Source organism: Rousettus aegyptiacus, unplaced genomic scaffold, assembly GCF_014176215.1.
Source record: "Rousettus aegyptiacus isolate mRouAeg1 unplaced genomic scaffold, mRouAeg1.p scaffold_m13_p_3, whole genome shotgun sequence".
NCBI classification, from domain to species: domain Eukaryota; kingdom Metazoa; phylum Chordata; class Mammalia; order Chiroptera; family Pteropodidae; genus Rousettus; species Rousettus aegyptiacus.
This window is the reverse complement of record NW_023416306.1, coordinates 14168444-14186389: the sequence shown is the minus strand read 5'-3', so window position 1 is coordinate 14186389 and position 17946 is coordinate 14168444. Positions and strand designations below refer to the sequence as shown.

Genomic DNA, 17946 nt, shown 5'->3' with positions numbered 1-17946 from the left:
TTCCATTTAGACGGTCCTTCCTTATATTCAACCCAAATCCAGCCTGCTGTCATTCAAACATGTCCCCTCTTTGGGTGACAGAAAACAGATGCTCTCCTTTCCCTGAACAAAGCCACCAAATATTTAGTCAGATTTCTCTGCATACTTAAGGCTTTTCTATCTTTTGTGTTCATATCAACTTTTTTTGTTACTATTACAAGCGAATGAGACTTGAGGCTAGAATGTTTATTATGCATGTTGTAAATAACTCCATTATTTTTCTTTTGTACAAAAGCAGCATACATTCATTATAGAAAATTGATAAAATGCTAATAATCAAAAAGAATTTCAAACCACACACAATGCCAGTGGTCACATAGTTTTATAATCTGCTCTTAAAAATTAACATGTCTTATAAACACATGATCATGTTTGTCTCCCCAAATATTGTCACACAAATAATTTTTAATTGCTGCATAGACTTCCACATACAATGACTCTACCATAGTTTATTAGTCCAATTGCCTACTTTGAGGTGTTTGGGGAGTTTCCCTTTATTTATTTTTTGATATTATAAATATTTTGATGATAAACGTCCTGTAGTTAAATCTCTGTGTATGTTTTTAATTAAGTCCTTGTGGTGTTATTTATCATTGTTGCTTGGGCATCATGATGATCGTAAAACCAGTACTGTTCTTAGGCCATAGGTGAGAAGCGGTGGATGTAGGGGGTTCAGAATTAATTCTTAGGTAATTTCGTATAAAACAAAACTTACATTTATGTATGGTTGGACTTTATATTTCAGTATCTATATTTCTGCTTTATTCTAGTGGCAAAGATTTTAACTGTTTTGTTATTCCTACAGAGGCGAGTGCCCTTTGTAGCTAGATATGCTTGGGTATAAATCTCAGTTATGCCATACACGAACAGCATGACTCATTGTATTATCTCTAAAATGGGGGTAGTCTTATGAGAACTAAAAGAGATAATACACGGAAAGCCCCCAGCATCTCGTAGAGGTTCAATAAACAACAGACTGCCTCCCCTCAAGTGATGCCTGGCTTTTTCCACAGCCCACAGCAAGGCATTTTTTCCCTCTCAACTTTGGTCAATTTATAATGTCTAGCCAATATTTTCCTTCTGAGAAAAGCACAAGGATATTTTTTCTTCTTCTTCTTCTGTCTGCATCCTCACAGCCTTAGGCCCTTCTGAGACTCCTAAGACCACAAAGTCACTTCCATTATAATCAGAACTAGAAGAATGTCTGTCAAGGGCAGACAGGGTTTGAATTCATCAGGGGTTCCCTGATACCTCAGTGTCCAAGACACTTTATCTGGCATTTTCTAAGGCAAGGTGTGGGCAGGAAAGAAAAGACAAGATACTTTGTGGGGTGTAAATCTAACAGGCTCTAGAAAATTTAACTCCTGCTTATCCCCCTTGCCTTTTTTCGTAGCCACCCATTTTCCAGCAGCCTGAATTCTGCATCAGGAGGGGACTGCAGAAAAAGAGATCAAGTGTGTAACCAGGCGTATCAGGGCTCCATTCTATGGCTCTGCTACTTTCTAGCTTTAGGAACTTGGGCAAGTTAATTCATCCCCCTGAGCCTATGTTTCCTCATGTGCACAATGAGAATGACAGCCGGTTGATAATAATTTCATGATTAATGGGAAATGCAGAAAATAGTGCCTAGCACATAGTAGCATTTTCCCATTTGTTGGTTCTCTTACCCATTGCGCTTTTCTTTACTAAACTTCTATTAAAGTTACCCTAGGAGAGAGAGAACCATTCATAGAATATCCCTCCACTGTGCCTCGCACAGTACTTTGGTTGCAACGGCTGTCAAAAAACCCACCTCACTACACTTACTTTTACCCAGATAGACTCATTCCTTTGTCCATTCGCTCGTCTTGTGCCAGGAATTATGCTGGGCACTGGGAATGCCAAAAACAACAAGGCATTCTCTGTCCTCAGGGATCTCATAGCATAGTGTGCGAGACAGACACATAAACACAAAACCATAATTGGACAACAGAGGATTCGTGTTACGGCAGAAGGGTGTGCAAGGGCTTGTCAGGGCACAGAGCAGGGACACCTGCAGGAGGCTTGTTGGGGATGGTTGTCCCGAGAGGGGACAACTGAGCTGTTTGATGAGTTGGTTCACATTAGATTGATATAAATCATTGTCTTTAGGACCCCTCTGCAAAATAGATATTTCCATTTCACAAAGGTGGAACCTAAGACTCAAAAAGACTGAGTTTTCCAAGATCACCAAGAAGCATGGCAACCCAATACAATTCAAGGAAACATGGCTCCAAACTCAGGATCTCTCCCCCACATCATGCTTCCTCTTCAAGACTGGGAATAAATCCTTGATCGTGAAAGTTCAGGCACCATGTCAGTACAGCTTCTGCCTACTTAAAGGAAGTTCTGTAGCATGCTTTTCAGCTTCCCTTCAAACTCCCCCTCCTTTTTTAATGCTGAAGCTCTTCTTTTCCCACAGATATGCTGGGGATTTAGAGAAGGCAGAGACTCCGCTTTGCTTCTACTGCCCAGCCCCAGATGTGAGCTGCAGGAGCCTCAGCCACCTCCCAGTCATCATTCTTTTTTCTATAGACAGAGTTATGGCCCCGGGGAGAGGTCTGTTTCACCAGAGTAGTCAGTTACTAATGAGCTTCATGCTGCTTCTCCGCCCCCAGCTCCCCAGCCATTCTCCACCCCCAAATCTCCTTAGTCACCTTCATCTAGCAGCTGGAGACTGGTAGGAGTGTGTGCGCGTGCATGCACGTGTAGGGGCTGCTCAGCCCCAAAGCCAAGGCATGCCCTTAGATCCCCTGTGTACCCCCTAGGTGTGAGCCGACTACAGAGAAGAGGGTTAGCCTGTTGCACCAGTGCCACGGACAGACAAGCCTGGCCCCAGTATATCTAGCCTTGTGGCTCCCTTCTTTCTGAGGAAAAGCCAGTTTACCCGATGCCCACCAAATTCTGGTCTTTCTCTGTCAGAATCCCTGGACCCCTCTGCTAAGCCTGTTCTTACTTCAGGACAGGGTTGCATCATATTATATAAATCCAAATTGGGAACATCAATATCATAATAGCTGCTGTCTATTGGGAACTCGCTACATTCAAGGTACTCTGATATAACTTATCTGAATTACCTCCCGTGCTGCTCTCCATAACCCATGAGGTCGAAAAAATAATTATCTCTGTTCTATATCTGAGGGAATCAAGGCTCAGAGAAGATAAGTAATTTGTCCACCTTCCCACAATTGAAAGTGGTAGATCCAGAGTTTCAACCCAGCAGCCTGGTTGCAGAGACTGTGCCCCTACTTACCTTGAGCCAAACATCGGGCTAAGCTCCGTGCATGGATTGTTTTAGTGGCTCCTGCTAACCAGCCAATGAAGTAGGTACTGACAGCATCTGTTTTACAAATGAGGACAGGGAGATTCAGAGAGGTCAGGAGAATTTCTAGGTCACAGAATGAGCAAGTGGCATGTCTGGAGTGGCAGTCTCAGGAAGCCTGACTCCTGAGTCCACTCGCCTAACCATCATGCTCTACCATCTGTACTGGGTGGAATAGAGTCCCCCCCACAGTTCACGTCCACTGGGAACTTCAGGATATGACCTTACTTGGAAATAGAGTGCGGCAGATGCAATCTGGTTGACATGAGGTTATACCAGTTTAGGATAGACCCTAAATCCAATGACTGGTATCTTCATATCTAAGAGAAAGGAGAGGAAGATCCGAATACAAAGATAGAGACACACAGTGGGAAGATACAAAGACAGAGGCAGAAACTGGAGTGGTGCCGCCACAAACCAAGGCATGCCAAGAATGGCTGGTAACCACCGGAAACTGGAAGTAGGCAAGAAAGGATTCTTCCCTTGAGCCTGTGGAGGGAGCATGGTTCTTCTAACAACTTGATTTTGGACCTCTAGTCTCTAGACCAGTGAGAGAATGCATTTCTGTTGTTATAAGCCACCAAATGTGCGATCATTTGTTTTGGAAGCCCTAGGAAGCGAATACCCGATCTGAGTACCGTGTCCTCTCCTTGAAAACAGGAGACTGTGCTGCATGCTCCCTTGGAGTTCTTTTTGGTTCCAAGAAGTGTGATTCTATGATTCTTAATTAAACTAAGGGAGGGTTCTGGAGCTCCTGAGGTAAATGATCTGGGGAAACCATGGCAGCCAAAGGGTTCTAGCAGCAAGAACCTCTCTTTCATTAATCATTTCACGATGTCCTCTGGAGCCGGGAAAATGAACCTGAATTTTTCAATAGCAAGGCCTTAGATGAGGTCAGTTAACTTCTTAGCCTAAATGTCCATATCTATAAAATGAGAGCAATTATATCCTTGACATTGTGAGGATTGAAAAAGATAGTGGATATACAGTGCCCAGCACATGGAAAAGCAAAATATATGCATTAATCCCTGACCCCCATTTCAGGGACATTTCTTTGAAGGTGGTCATATTTTTGTAAGGATGTTCCCAATGGAAAAGGGGCCAAGGCTAATTTGGGGTGGAAAGTGAGGTGTCCAGGGTGGCACCAGTGGGTTTTATGGAGATGTTTGTACAGTAGACCTTTACAGGTGTTAGGCAGGATTCAGAGATCAGTTCAACAAAACACTCTCTGACCCTTTAACTATGTGCTGGGCATGGGGCTAGGTGCCAAGGTAGAGGAGGAACCCCCAGAAGCTGTGTGCCAGATGGGGTTGCTTGCTCTGTGGTGGAGTTTAGCTGTACCTTTCTATATTTAGATTCTATCTTTGTCAAACAAGATTTGCATGACAGGACTGTGGATTTTCATCTCTGAAAAGACACTTGTCCATGGAACTCAGGTTCGGGGGCCAAGGAAAGGGGGGTATCTGGCTTCTCTCCCCCACTCTAAACAGATGGGAGCAGAACAGGGCCCTTCCACATCCGCAGCCAAGATGCCTGAGCATTGGCAGTGGTCCCGGGACACAGACAATGGGGTCTGATGGCAACTTCTCAGGCTGGCTTTCCCTGGGTAGGAGGCTTCCCTTGGGCCTGGCACAGCCATTTCTTCAGATTCAGAAAAGGGGTTTAGGGAGAGAGAAGAGGAGACTGTATTGAGGAAACTCTGGACAGGTTACCCTGGAAAACTAGGGCACAGCTTTTGGGATCCCAGCCCAGTGGCCCTGCCATCTTACCCCTCTATTTCTGCCAGGACCATTGTCTAGGGAGACAGAGGCGGAGTGATCTAGGAACATTGATCTTCTGGGTGCCAAGAAGAGAGAGTGGTGCACAGAGTGAGGGATGAGGGAAGGAGGGTCGGGCTGTGGGATGGGATCGCTGGCGAGGGTAGAACATATCTCTTTATTGGTCAGGCAGGATATGGAAGGAATGGGTAAGAACACTTGGGAATCGCTAAGATAGAAAAGATTTAGCAGTGGGTAGGGGAAGGGGTCCATCTGCTCAAACATCTTAGACACAGACGTGAACAATGAAAGAATCAGATCTTGAAGAGGCTTTCCGAGGTGACTGCGCTAAACTCCTGCCTTCGGAAAGATAAATTTCAAAACTGCTCAGGGAGGATGGCGGAACATAATCCTTCTGCTCATCTGCTGTTGCCTCTGGATTGCCGTCTAAGCCACTTCCATTTCCCATAAGTCCTCAGCTTCCTCCCTTCCTAAGAAGATGACTTACTCTGGTCTTTATCAAGATTAAGTCGGTCTGGTTCCATCTCCCTCTGCTTCTTTCCTTTCTCTGAAAATGTGCTGATCTTCTGCCCAGCAGATTGTATGCTCCTCAAGGGCAGGTGTCCTGTCTTATTCTTTGTCTGGGTCCCCATCAGCTGGCATAAAAGTAAGGGGAGAGAGTGGAGAGAAAAGGGAAGGAGGGGAAAGGAAAAGGGAGGGGGATACATACAACTGCATAGAGAGAACAGTAGAGAGGCATAGAGAAGGACAGAGACAGGACACTAAGGTGGATAAAACCCTCGTCAGGGGCCCTACACTAGGCACGGTGCTAGGCACATCAAATGCATTTCTGGGCGGCAGGACACTTCTTTGGCTTTTCTGTTGAAATTATGAAAGGCAGTAAATGCTGGTCGATAGGCATTTATTGATTCTGCCAAATGACTCAGATATGAACACAGATAAAACTAGGAGTCTTCCTTTCCATGTGTATACCATCCCCCTCCCCCCACCACACCCACGGTAGCAAGTGTCAACTATTAAATGTGCTAGCTTTTGTCCTATCTGGCTTTTCCATATGCTTGTATAAACATGCGCTTCTTTTTATTCTATTTCTCTACAACAATATCCTACTATACCTATTTACTCTGCATTTTGCCTTTTTTACTAACAATAGATCACAAATATCCCTTTCTGTCAATCCATACAGATCTAATTCATTCTTTTAATAACTAAACAACTCTCCATACAGTAGACCCATATGAATTATTCTACTATTGATGGACATTTACGTTGTTTCCAGACCATGCTTTATGTTATGATAAACACTTATCTAATAAAGATTCTTGGCTATCTATTTGTGTATAGTGGTGTTTTTATTTCTGCATGCTGGATTCTTTCCTCTAAGTGGGACTGCTGTGGTAAAGGTATACAGTTTTAAATTTTTTATTAGATTCTTCCAGCTTAATTTCTAAAAATGCTACAACGATTTACATTCTCATCAATATGATACAGTTTTTATTTTCCTACCCTTCCCCCCATCAGCAGGTAAATGCAATCAATCTTTAATTGTCATGTAGTGGATGAATGAAAATGTTATTTCATTGCCATTTTGATGTGCATTTCTCTAACAACTAGGGGAGCCTAATCCTACTGTTGGCATCTACGGGCAGTTAGAGTTTTCTCTTATAGTTGGCTGGCATGTCCTTTGTCTTTTCCTCCAGGATGTTCTAATTAAAAAAAAAATCAATTTGTAATTGATAAAAAATTATATATCATACATATATTATTTAAATTAATATTTAGAATGACGGTTCCCAAAATGTGCCAAAGTGACCAGGGGGCCTCGGAAAACTTAGAGGGGCATCTAACAGGGCCTGGCACTTGGCACACGAAAAAAAAATCATCTTTGTCATCATTGTCATCATCATTATCACACTATCTTCTCCACAACAGACCCATTCCTCTTTTATTCTACTGAAAGAAAAATGTACGTTAGCGGAAAGAGCACTGAGTTTGGAGTCAGAGAGACCTACATCTAAAACCCAGCCATACATCCACTCTATGACTTTGGGTGAATGACTTCGCCCCCTGAGCACACCCTCCTCCAAAGAGCATACCAACTCATGCATCGTTTATTCATAATGTAAAGTCCGAAGAGACAATAGGTGAGATGACAGTTTATAACTCTTATATTGCAACACAAAGGTGAGTTTTAGCTTATGGTTTACTATACAGTCCACGGAGCTACCACCCTCACAGAAGAAAAATTCAAGGTCATCTTTGACATGCAACCCCTGCCCTCCCACCCACACCCAAGGCCAAAGTCTACTTTTTAGTTCCTAATCTTGCTTGTGATGGTCAGAGATGTGCCTTGGATCAAGAAGCACTTTCCCTGTTTTGTGCTCATTCTGTACACAAATTCATACTTAACCTCTAGCAGGGGGAGAGTTTTAGCACCCCCACCCCACCCCTAGCGCTGGCCCGGCTTCTCTTTCTAACAACATTAGCTGTCTATTTGCCTAATAAGGTTTTCTAACAATGGAAAATTCCTCTACAACTTTTCAGACATTTTCTGTGATTAAATATTAACGTTCCCAACCAGCATAGTTTTCATTGGCAAGTGTGAACTATTTTATAAGATCCTCTCAAGTTGTCTATTTATGTGACTTTGCGAAGTTTTTGCCAGATTCGAGAAACTGATTGGAAATACAAAGGACATTAAGTAGAGGAGAAGGGAACCCTGACACTGGGGGGTGGGGGAGGGGGAAGGAGAAAATGCAGGCAGACCCTTCTCCAAGCGCTGCCTCGGAGGAGCTGCTGTGCTTTATTATGCCCTGATTGGCAGATGCCACACAATGTTCCCAGATATCCCCCTTCCAACTGATGGCCTCCTGAGAGTCACTTATATAATTCACAAAACAGAAGGAATAAAATGCAACTGTCAGAAAGATATCATAACCAGAATCTCGCTTTAATGCGAAATCTTTAACTCACCAACTTATCCATCTCCAGAAAAAGGTTTCTCTGTCCAAACCCCTTCCATCAGAACTTGGTGAAATGTACAGAGGAGAAGGAATTCGCTTTAACCGATAGCATTCACCAGTTTTTACAGTGCTATTCGTCTAAGTGACAAAGCCAGAAGGCAAACCTATACTTCTTTTTGACTTTTTATTGCTTTTCCATCCCAGTGGGAACTAGCAGACGGAGAGAGAAAAAAAAAATCTTTCGAATAGTGAAAAGTGCTTAAGATTTTTTTTTTTTCCAGAAAGAAGAGGAGAAAAAATGACCAACAGATACGATTCAAGTTTGTTACAGTCTGGAGGAAAACATTGTTGAAGTTTGGCATCTGCAAATTCTGTATGACTTCTGTGACTCCAGCTAGCGCTGCAGGGGACAAAAGGGAAGCGCTACTGTGACTTGCATTTTGCCTTCGCATAAGAGAGTTTAGCACATAGAACTACACACAGCGTGAGCTACTGTACAAGGCGGTGAGGTCCCCATCACCCGAGATATTCAAGTACATGCCATTTGGTGAAGATGTTCCAGAAAGAACTCAACTCCTGGAACTGTGCTCAGGGAGATAGATGGCCTTGAAACCCTCTCCAGCCTGAGAGTCTGTGATTCTCTAAAGTCAGCCGAAAGAAGAAAAAGCGTGAGGGGCCTTGAGTGGTGAAAGTATGGGAATTTTCTTATTGCTCTTTGATCCAGATAGAACTGAGTTCTGATCGCTTTACTGAGTGAAAGGGTATCTACTCCATTTCCTAATGGGAGTGGCTAGTGGTAATAATATTAGCAAGGACCACGGTGATAACGGCTCATTTATATTTAGTGTTGGCTATGGGCCAAGCACTGTCCTAGTGCTTTCCAGGCATTGTCTACTTCACTCCTCAGAATAACCCTAGAAAGGAGAAACTGTAATTATTCCCCCTGATTTAGAGTTGAGGGAACTGAAATTCAGAGAGGTTGTGTAAGGTCAGTAGAACCTCCGTTACAGATGGGAAAATTGTAGCTCAGTGGGTTAAATGATTTACCCGAAGCTTGAGAGCCTTTTTGAGGAGGGGTGACCAGAAAGGATAAGGGGATTTGGATCAGAGTTCTTAAATCCTAGATATCAAATATCTGTATGTGTCCATTACTGTACTAGGTACCTTATCTCATTTCATCTCACAACCACCCTGGGAGAGTGACATTATTTTAGCTTCCTTTTATGAATGAGAAAATGGAAGATCAGAGAGGTTACGCACCTTTCCCAATATTGCACAGCAAGGTAGTGAGTGGTAAAGCTTGACAATTTCAGATTAATTGACCTCAGTACCTAGAGACCTTCCACACTTGAATTGATCTTGGGAAAGTCACTTAACATCTTTTAGCCTTGGGTTTCTCATTTGAAAATCAAATAGGCAACCTTAAAAGTGTCCCTGGCTTGTCAATTGTTCAGGGGTTTTAGAGGCCGTAATAATCCAGGTCAAAGTATATTGTGAATTAAATGTATTGCAAGCACTGGGTTTCCTAATTATAAGCCCTCTACTTGTTACTGTCTTTCTTGTTCCTTAAAGCAGCAGTTGAAGGTCAGGGTTTGGAGGTTTTGAAAGTGGGTAAGTGTTCTTTAAGTGCCAAGGCCATGTGGCTAGTGGCTCTGTACCTGCAAGCAGGTGAGCGTAGATGCTATTCTCCCTGCTTGGCATTGTACTTGATGGGTCTCAGAAAGCAGAGAGTCCAGAGAAAAATGTCCTTTGAATGAGCTTGACATAATTGGACCAGGCCTCTCAATTCATTATCTGTATTTTGTCCAACACAGGTGAGCATGTCTCTCTGGCCTACTTTGCACCTGTACGGCATTTGTGGCAAAGCTGCTCTACGTGTCTCCACTTAGAAGACGCTTTCACTTTGGTCTTTTGCCCTTAAACCTCTCCTATGTGTTTCCAGTCTTGAGAACGGAATCTGATTGCTAAGGTTTGTAAAGCCACACTTTGTTTCCTGTCTGATAGGCTTAAAATTATTCCTTAATAATTTCCATGTTGGACAATTCTTTCCCCTCAAAATATGAGATCTATGGAGGGAAAAGTCTAAGGCTTGAGGTCTGCAAAGCACTTGAAATGTTCTACAGCACACCGAACCCTGGAGCCAGGACGAGACTCTGCATGTGATCTTGGGGAAGTCATTTTCATTTAACAATGCCCTGTCTAGTGAACAGATGGAAATGCGGTAAGAGCAGTGCCTGCCAGATGGAAGCATGGGGTAGTAACGTGCCCAGCACTGGCACTCAGTCTATCCTGGAGTGGAGGAGCACAGGCAGCAACGCCTCCTTGGAGGAAGTGTGATGCAGCTGAAACTTGAAGAATGAGTCAAAGTGGACAGGTACACAGGTGGAAGAGGGCACTCTGCAGAGAAAGCGGTTTGTCCAAAGGCGCAGGGGGACACTGAAAAGGCCTGGTGCACTCAGGGGCCACATTCCACTACGTGTGGCTGGGGCACAAGGTGAATCTCAAGAGATGGCGGGGCCAGATGACGAAGAGCCTTGCTTGACAACAGAAGAGTGTGCCTTGTTCTAACGGCAGCGGGAAGGCGTCGGAGAATGCCAGTCAGCCGGCGTGTGGAAGGGGGTGCACACTAAAAACGCTACTGTAGTTGCAGTTCGAAGGGCAGGTGGAAGGAGGAAGTAGAGGCCAGGATCAGCTAGGGCACGAGCGCGAATGTCCAACACAAGGGAGACAAAGCATGACCTGAGGCAGGAGAGGTGAAGAAGAGGAATTTCAGGGTACAGCATGCTTCTGTGGGCTTCACCTTTCTCGTCTGTAAAATGTGGGGATCGCTGTGATCCCTAACTTTTCCTTCCGTAACTTCCTTCCCATAGACCCCAATGTTTCAGGAAGTTATGGCTATTAAATTACATTTATTAAGGGATAATAAGTTTTCCAATAAGTACTCATTTTAGTTGATATAATTCCCACCAAAAGCAATTAAAGTCTGATTTTATTGGGAAATATGTGATCCCATTAGCATTTTTGAAATATTGCAAAGAGTTCATGGTCTGCCATTATACCTGCTGGGTTCTTCTTGCCAGGAGTGTGAAGCAGAGAGTTTGGGAACCACTGGATGTGTTCATCTGTGCGGTTCACCTCTGAACTTTTATGAGTCTAGGAAATAACCCTCTTCAATGAGTACTTTGTAAGTTGTAAATCACTCCCTAAGTGTGAGGGACTGTTATAACTCATCATGGTTATGTAGATTCTTCCAAAATATTAAGACTTCAGACATAGGAGATAGTAATGTGGGAGTTACTATCACTTAAGGTGTGAGAAACTGGAGGCTTAAAGAGCCTGAATGATTGGTTTTAAAACGTCAGCAAATTAGCAAAAATAGCAGCAATTGCTCCCTCTGCTTGACTTCTTCGGGCATCTCCTGATGTTAAAGAATATTTGAAGTTATTTTCTCTCCACCTTCTAACGTCCTCACTTAGTGGGAAGTGATTCATTTCTTGGCGCAAAGGAGCAAGAAATCAAATATTCGCGCTAATAGGAAACTCAAGGGGGCCTTGTGGGATCTCCCAAACTGATGACCTGAAGGTGGGGAAACGGGAGACACTGCCCTGCGCCCCACCCCAAAGGGAAGCGTGCGGAGACAGCGAGCGGCTGGGGAGACGCTGGCAGAGCAGAATCAGGAGCCTTTGGAGAGAGACATTTTGAAGGTGCTCGGTTCAGCAGCCAAGTGGGAGGCGTCCGAGGACAAGATTGAAAACCTGTAAGTGGCCAGAGTGAAATTAAAGCTCCACTCATCTGAAATGGTTATGGGGGGAACAGATGGACTCTGAGTTTAAGAGTGTGTGTGTGTGTGTGTGTGTGTGTGTGTGTGTGTGTGTATCTAACTATATATAACATAATTCAAATGGGAAAAAAAAAACACATTGCGGGCTAATAGGTTTAGTATGATCCCATTTATATATTAAAGAAATAGCAACTAGGCCTCAGTTTCCTTATCTGTAGAGTGGGGTAAAAATAATACATGCGATAGTGTTGTGGAGATTGAGTTAATATATGTAAGCGTTTAGACTCGTATCTGGCACATAGTGTCACGGAAGTGTTTACCCATATTTATTACTATGCCTAAACATTTATAGGCTTGAATAAAATAAATTGGAAAGACTATGCAGCTAAAAACAAACAGTGATTCACTATGGGGAAGAAGTGGAATAAAGATTCTAAAGGAGGCCTTTTTTTTTTTTTTGGCCATAATTACTTGCATATTTTCATTTTGTATTCTTGCAGTGTTTATTTCTTTGGTATGAGACAGTATTCATGTATTATATATTAAGAAACCAATTTGGCTTATTTGAAACTGATAGCAAAACATTTTCATTTATTCATTTATCCTTCTTTCAAGTAGTACCTATTGCATGCCTGTTTTATGCCTGGTACTCTTTTTTTAGGCATTGGAAAATAACGCTACACGAAACAGATAAAACCATTCTTGCTTTCCTGTGAAAGGTAGAGACACAGTGAATAAACAAGTAAAATATCACTATGCTAGATGGTCTGTGGGGAAAAGTCAAGCTAGAAAGGGCTGGGAAGGACCAAGAGGGAGGAGGGTTACAATGTTAAATGGGTTGGACAGGAAAGGCGGGGGCCCTGGAGGGAACTATGCAGCTCTTTGGGCTAAGAGCATTCCAGGCATTATTTCTTTTAATCCTCCCACTAATCCTCACCAGAACCCTGGCAGGAGGTCTTGTTAATGGCTTCATTTACAGAGGGGGAACTGAAGTTTAGGGAGGTGGGGGTTGCCTGGCTAGGAAGTGGCAGACTTTGGCCTCAGCCTAGTTCTCTTCCTAACCTGTTTGTGGCTTTCTTTCCCCTGAACCAAGATCTTTGGAAGAAGGTTAGTAGCCGGAGTTTGGGGCAGTTTGGGGAGGATCTAAGCCTGCTCAGGAGCTGAGGGAGTGGTGGAATGGATCTCTAGTGCCATCTTCACTCCTGCAAGATTAGAAGGTAACACAGCATTTCTCCCTCCCTCTTTCTCCTCCTTCCTTTACTTTTATGACATCTCTGATCCTGAGCCTAGGTAGGACACAGAGGTGCAGGCAGAACATAGCAAATCATTTTAAATCTTCACACTGGCTTCTGCCTCTCAGATCTTGGCTCTCCCAATGTCCTCCAGGCATACTGACACTTGAGTGGGAGGCGGCCTGGGATGTGGAAGAGCATGGAATTAGACAAAAGATCAGGCATCTTTCCTTCTGTATGAACATGGCCAACTCTCTCTGAGCCTCGATTTCCAATTTTGCCTGGCCTAATCACAGATTTATAACTCACAGATAAAAGAGAAGCAAAATAACTAAATTTAGGTCACCAATTCTTGTGTGTGTGTGTGTGTGTGTGTGTGTGTGTGTGTGTGTGTGTAGAAGGGGGCTTTCCCTACACTAACAAGAAATTTTCAGATATCATCTGGGTATCCTATAATTCAACCCAGTTCTGACACTGTCTACTTGAAGACAGTGTCAGATTTCACAGGTTAAGGGCTCAGTTCCACAGAACGTCCTCCCACCCCTTCAGATGCCAGGTGCGAGTCCAGGTTGTTTCACCTGTGCTTCTGACTGGCTATAGATGAGCAGTGTGGTTCCAATGAACCTCTCCTTGCGTTCAATTACTTTGCTAGAGTGGCTCACAGGACACAGAGAAACATCTAATTGCTAGATTACTGGGTTATTATAAAAGAAAATGACTCAGGAACAGCCAGATGGAGGAGATGCATAGGGGAAAGCATGAGGAAAGGGTATGAAGCTCTCATATTGTCTCTAGATGCACCAGTCTCTCTAAATCTCCACATATTCACCAACCCAATAGCTCTCTGAACCCCATGCTTTTGGGGTTTTGTAGAGGCTTCATTTACATACGCATTGTTGCTTATATCATTGGCCATTGGTGGGTAATTCAACCTCTGGTCCCTCTCCCCTCTCTGGCAATTGAAGTAAAGGTTGGACACCTTTATTCATGGTTAATTCCCCCTGACAATCAGCCCACTCTCAGGTGCTTTACAAAAGTCACCTTATTAACATGAATCCAGTTGTGCAAAGGAGCTTGTGATAAATAACGAAGACACTCATTTAACCTTTATGGCTCTGCGGTTATGTCACAAACTAGGTACAAGAGACCACGTTTTATGATAAAATATGCTTCCGTTGCTTCTTAATGTTCAGGTGTGTTGAGAGCTGTGAGCCAGGAACCCGGGACCAAATATATATATGAGAAATATATTGTGGTCATCTGAATGACCAATATATATTTCTTATTAATCATAATATCACAATAACTATTAGCAATAATAGAGTATATAGATATTAGATATTCAGATGGTCAATAAATGTTTCATTAGAAGTCTACACTAGGCTTAAGGCCTGAACAATAAAGATAGCTAGAACAATTGAAACAGGAGCTCATTGAGGGATCCAAATGCCCAATTTTATTTTTCTAAAACAAAATCAAACAATGTATGGTGAGAGAGAAAACAGCATTTTATTTTATTTGGAAGCAAACCTCAATAAATGTAGGTATAGATAAACTGTCCCATGCCCATTCCACTGTCCTCATCCAGGAAATTTCCCCGATTGTCACTGGGGTTACCTCACGGCTCCAGTCTTCTCTCATTCCCTTACATGCAGCCACAGAGCCAGAATGGGGTTCACAAAATACTAACTAAACAAACCACTCCTCCGCCGAAAACCCTCCCATGGCTCCCCGTTGCCCTCAAAATAATTTCCGCACTTTCCAGCATGACTCGGGAAAGCTCGTGGCGGTTAGGTCTCTGCAAACATCTTCGGACCCATGTCTCTCATTATCATCATCCACCCCCATTTTCTCCAGACCAGCTATCAGCTCCGCCACCCTGAGCTGCTCGCAGTTTCCCCAGGGCTCCACGCTCTCTCTCATCTCCGACATTTGCCCACACGCCATTGCTTTGGCCTGAAGACTGCCTATTTCCCCACCCCCGCCACGGCCCAGCACTGGTGTTACGGCACTCCTGCTTTTCCAGCCACGGCTCATGTCACCTGGGATCATAGTTATCAACAGTCAGTATCTCCAACTAGATCATAAGCTCCGTGAGGGGAGGAGTCTAGTCGGTCTGCTTTGCTTTTTGATTGCACAGACTCTGCCACGGTTTCTGATACAAAGAAGGTGTCAGAAACAATAGAAAAAGGAATATAAAGAGCAACTGTTTATTGAATTCTTCCTGTGTAGCAGATTCTGCCTGCGCTAAGCGCTTGACACGGTTACCACTGACAAGGGCACTGATACTTTAGAAAGGACGCCGCCCCAGGTGTGGGCGAGAGGGCCTGGATGCTCTGTTGTGCCAACACGAGTCCATTAGCAGCTGGACTGTCTATTGGTGCAGTGGGCGCTGGGGAGGAGGCTGGGCTGTCCGGGGTGTATGAGTATAGCTGCTGTTTAACAAAAGGAATGAAATTATTTAACAAAATATGTTAGCCAACACAGTTATATTTAGTGTGACCATATAATTTATTGTCTAAACTGGGACATTAGTAATTGAAAGAGGGCACTTCAACAAGTAACTCAATCAGTGATTTAAAGTGAAAGGTTACCATGCATTAGAGTCACTTTGCAGGGCCTGGTGAAACATAAAAATTGCTGAGCTCCACTCTAGAGTTCCTGATTTAGTAGACCTGGGGAGGGACATGGAAATTTGTATTTATAACAAGTTATCAAGTGATTCTAAAAAAGGGATGGGGTGCGTGCCAAGAGACAGAGAGATAAAAGAAAAGAAACATACAAGAGAAATAACTACCAACACCAGGAAAAAATTAAGCAATTTAATTTCTCTATTTTACTTCCTTAGATTTTTCTGCCTTAATTTTTCCAGTTTTACAACAGTTATTATAATGCACTTGTCTTACTAGGAGGTGGTGTATTTCGGTAATTCTCAATTTTATTTTCTCTTAAATTAGATTCAGGATGTGATAATAGGTGATTCCTGAGGATACACAAAAGCTTCTGTGGGTCAGATAACATTTCTAGCTTAAAGTCACTGAGAAGGTGTGCATAAAGAAATTTACAGAATTTAAAATTCAATTTTATTTGTTCTGTGAATACTTATTCCCCCTAACCCCCTAGAGAACATTTATTATCATTTGACAGAACTAAACTTCCTTGGTCCCTAATTTGTGAAGTGATTGTGGAAATGAAAAGGCCGTTATAAATGTAAACAGACATTTAGACTACGAAACTCTAACATTTGCATGATATGTTTATAGTTTGTAATGTACTTTAAAATGCATAGGATACTTTGATTACCTCATAAAGCCGGGAATCTGACTGAGAAGCCATAATGGATATGCAAATCAAGACGCAGAGAAGTTGTCCAGAATTACCCCAAGAAGAAGGAGTAGAAGGAAGATTTAATGCTAGATTCACTGGCTCCCTGACCAGCGAACCTGACCATGCAGGACGCAGGAAAAAAAGCACAAAGTCTAAAACTTTAAGTCAAAACATCAAACAAAGATGAGACGTATACATTTTTGTGGCAAAGAGACTATCTTGAGAAAGCAAGCCTCATCACAGCCAGGCTTATGCCAAGAGAAGTTATAAGATGTTCATCTGATATTAGTGGGGTAATGAGAAGAGAGCCAGAGAGCAGGTTCTGGCTGGATAATGTTTGAATGATATTCTGTAATTAGTTGGCAAATAGATGCTGATATTTCTTTTAACTGCCTGGAACCCAGCCCCGGCACTGTGCCTCCATCCTGCTCAAGCCAAACACGAGGTCCCAGTAGCTGTCACAACTCTGGGTCTTTTGCTGTCTCCCTTGTCATTTCTGACCAGGTTTGTGCAGACACCTGATTGTACCACTCGAGGGCTCAGATTGCCACAATCACCACATAATAGTTGATCAGGGGCTGCAGCTGATGCTCTATCATTTGAATACATGTCATCAGGTCCCCTTGGGCCATCGCTTTCTTTGGGATGGAAGAGGTGGGACACGAGAGTAAGATAAGAGGGAATATGGCAAAATAAAGAAGAAATAGATCGACTAATGTCGAGAGCCTCTATCATTCGTTTGCACGATCACGTCTGGTTGTACCGTTTGGTATCATTGCATCTCTCCCACTTTAGAAGTGATGAGAGTGAAGCATCGAGAAGGGAAAGGCCCGGTCGGATGCTTCACAGTGAGTCACAGGCACAAGGAAGGCGAAGCTGAAAACTTCATGCACTTGCAACTACACCAAACTTCTATTCAAAATATTTATGCTCAATTCTTTTCAAATTGTATTCTCCAGAAACTTAAGTTTTCAAAGAAAATTTAGTAACAGAGGGAGTAGAAGAAGAGACAGGGTGGAGAGGATGGGGGGGTGTCTACGAGACCTATACTCCTCCCCCCTTCACCATCATGCACACGCATTTTGACCAAAACAGCTCCTATATTGTCTAGTGAGGTTTTGCATACGATTTCTTCTGGCTAGTGTGATCTGCTCCCTAAAGGAAGTCTGAAAACAATTGTTCCAGAGGAATTCACAGAAACATCATTCTCCAAGATTGGATAGGTTTGAATTTCCTCTGTGACTCACTTAATGTGAACGTGAATAGACGTTATCCTGGCATTCTGAATCAGCCACCGGAAAAGTAGGACTTTTCATTTATTCATTCAACAAGGCTCCATTCAGGGCACAGGGCACATAGCAGTGGACAATACCAGACCAAATCCTAGCCCTGGAATGCTTACCACCCACAGATCTGGTGGCCCTCTTCTTGATTCTGTCACAAACAATTATCTCTTAGGAAGGTTGAGTGACTTCTGAGATGACAG

General features: G+C 43.2%; 1 protein-coding gene across 2 annotated transcripts in view; it reads right to left on the bottom strand.

Annotated features, from left to right (window-relative positions):
- ASTN2 (astrotactin 2) overlaps positions 1-17946 on the bottom strand; it is a 900155-nt gene that overhangs the window by 831647 nt on the left and 50562 nt on the right. Inside the window, exon 4 of one of the 2 annotated variants that reach the window (XM_036238510.1) lies at positions 3311-3397. The exons of the other annotated variant lie outside the window; for it this stretch is intronic. The gene's annotated coding sequence lies outside the window, so the exon portion shown is untranslated. The remainder of the gene's footprint in view (positions 1-3310; positions 3398-17946) is intronic. 2 annotated transcript variants of the gene reach the window in all.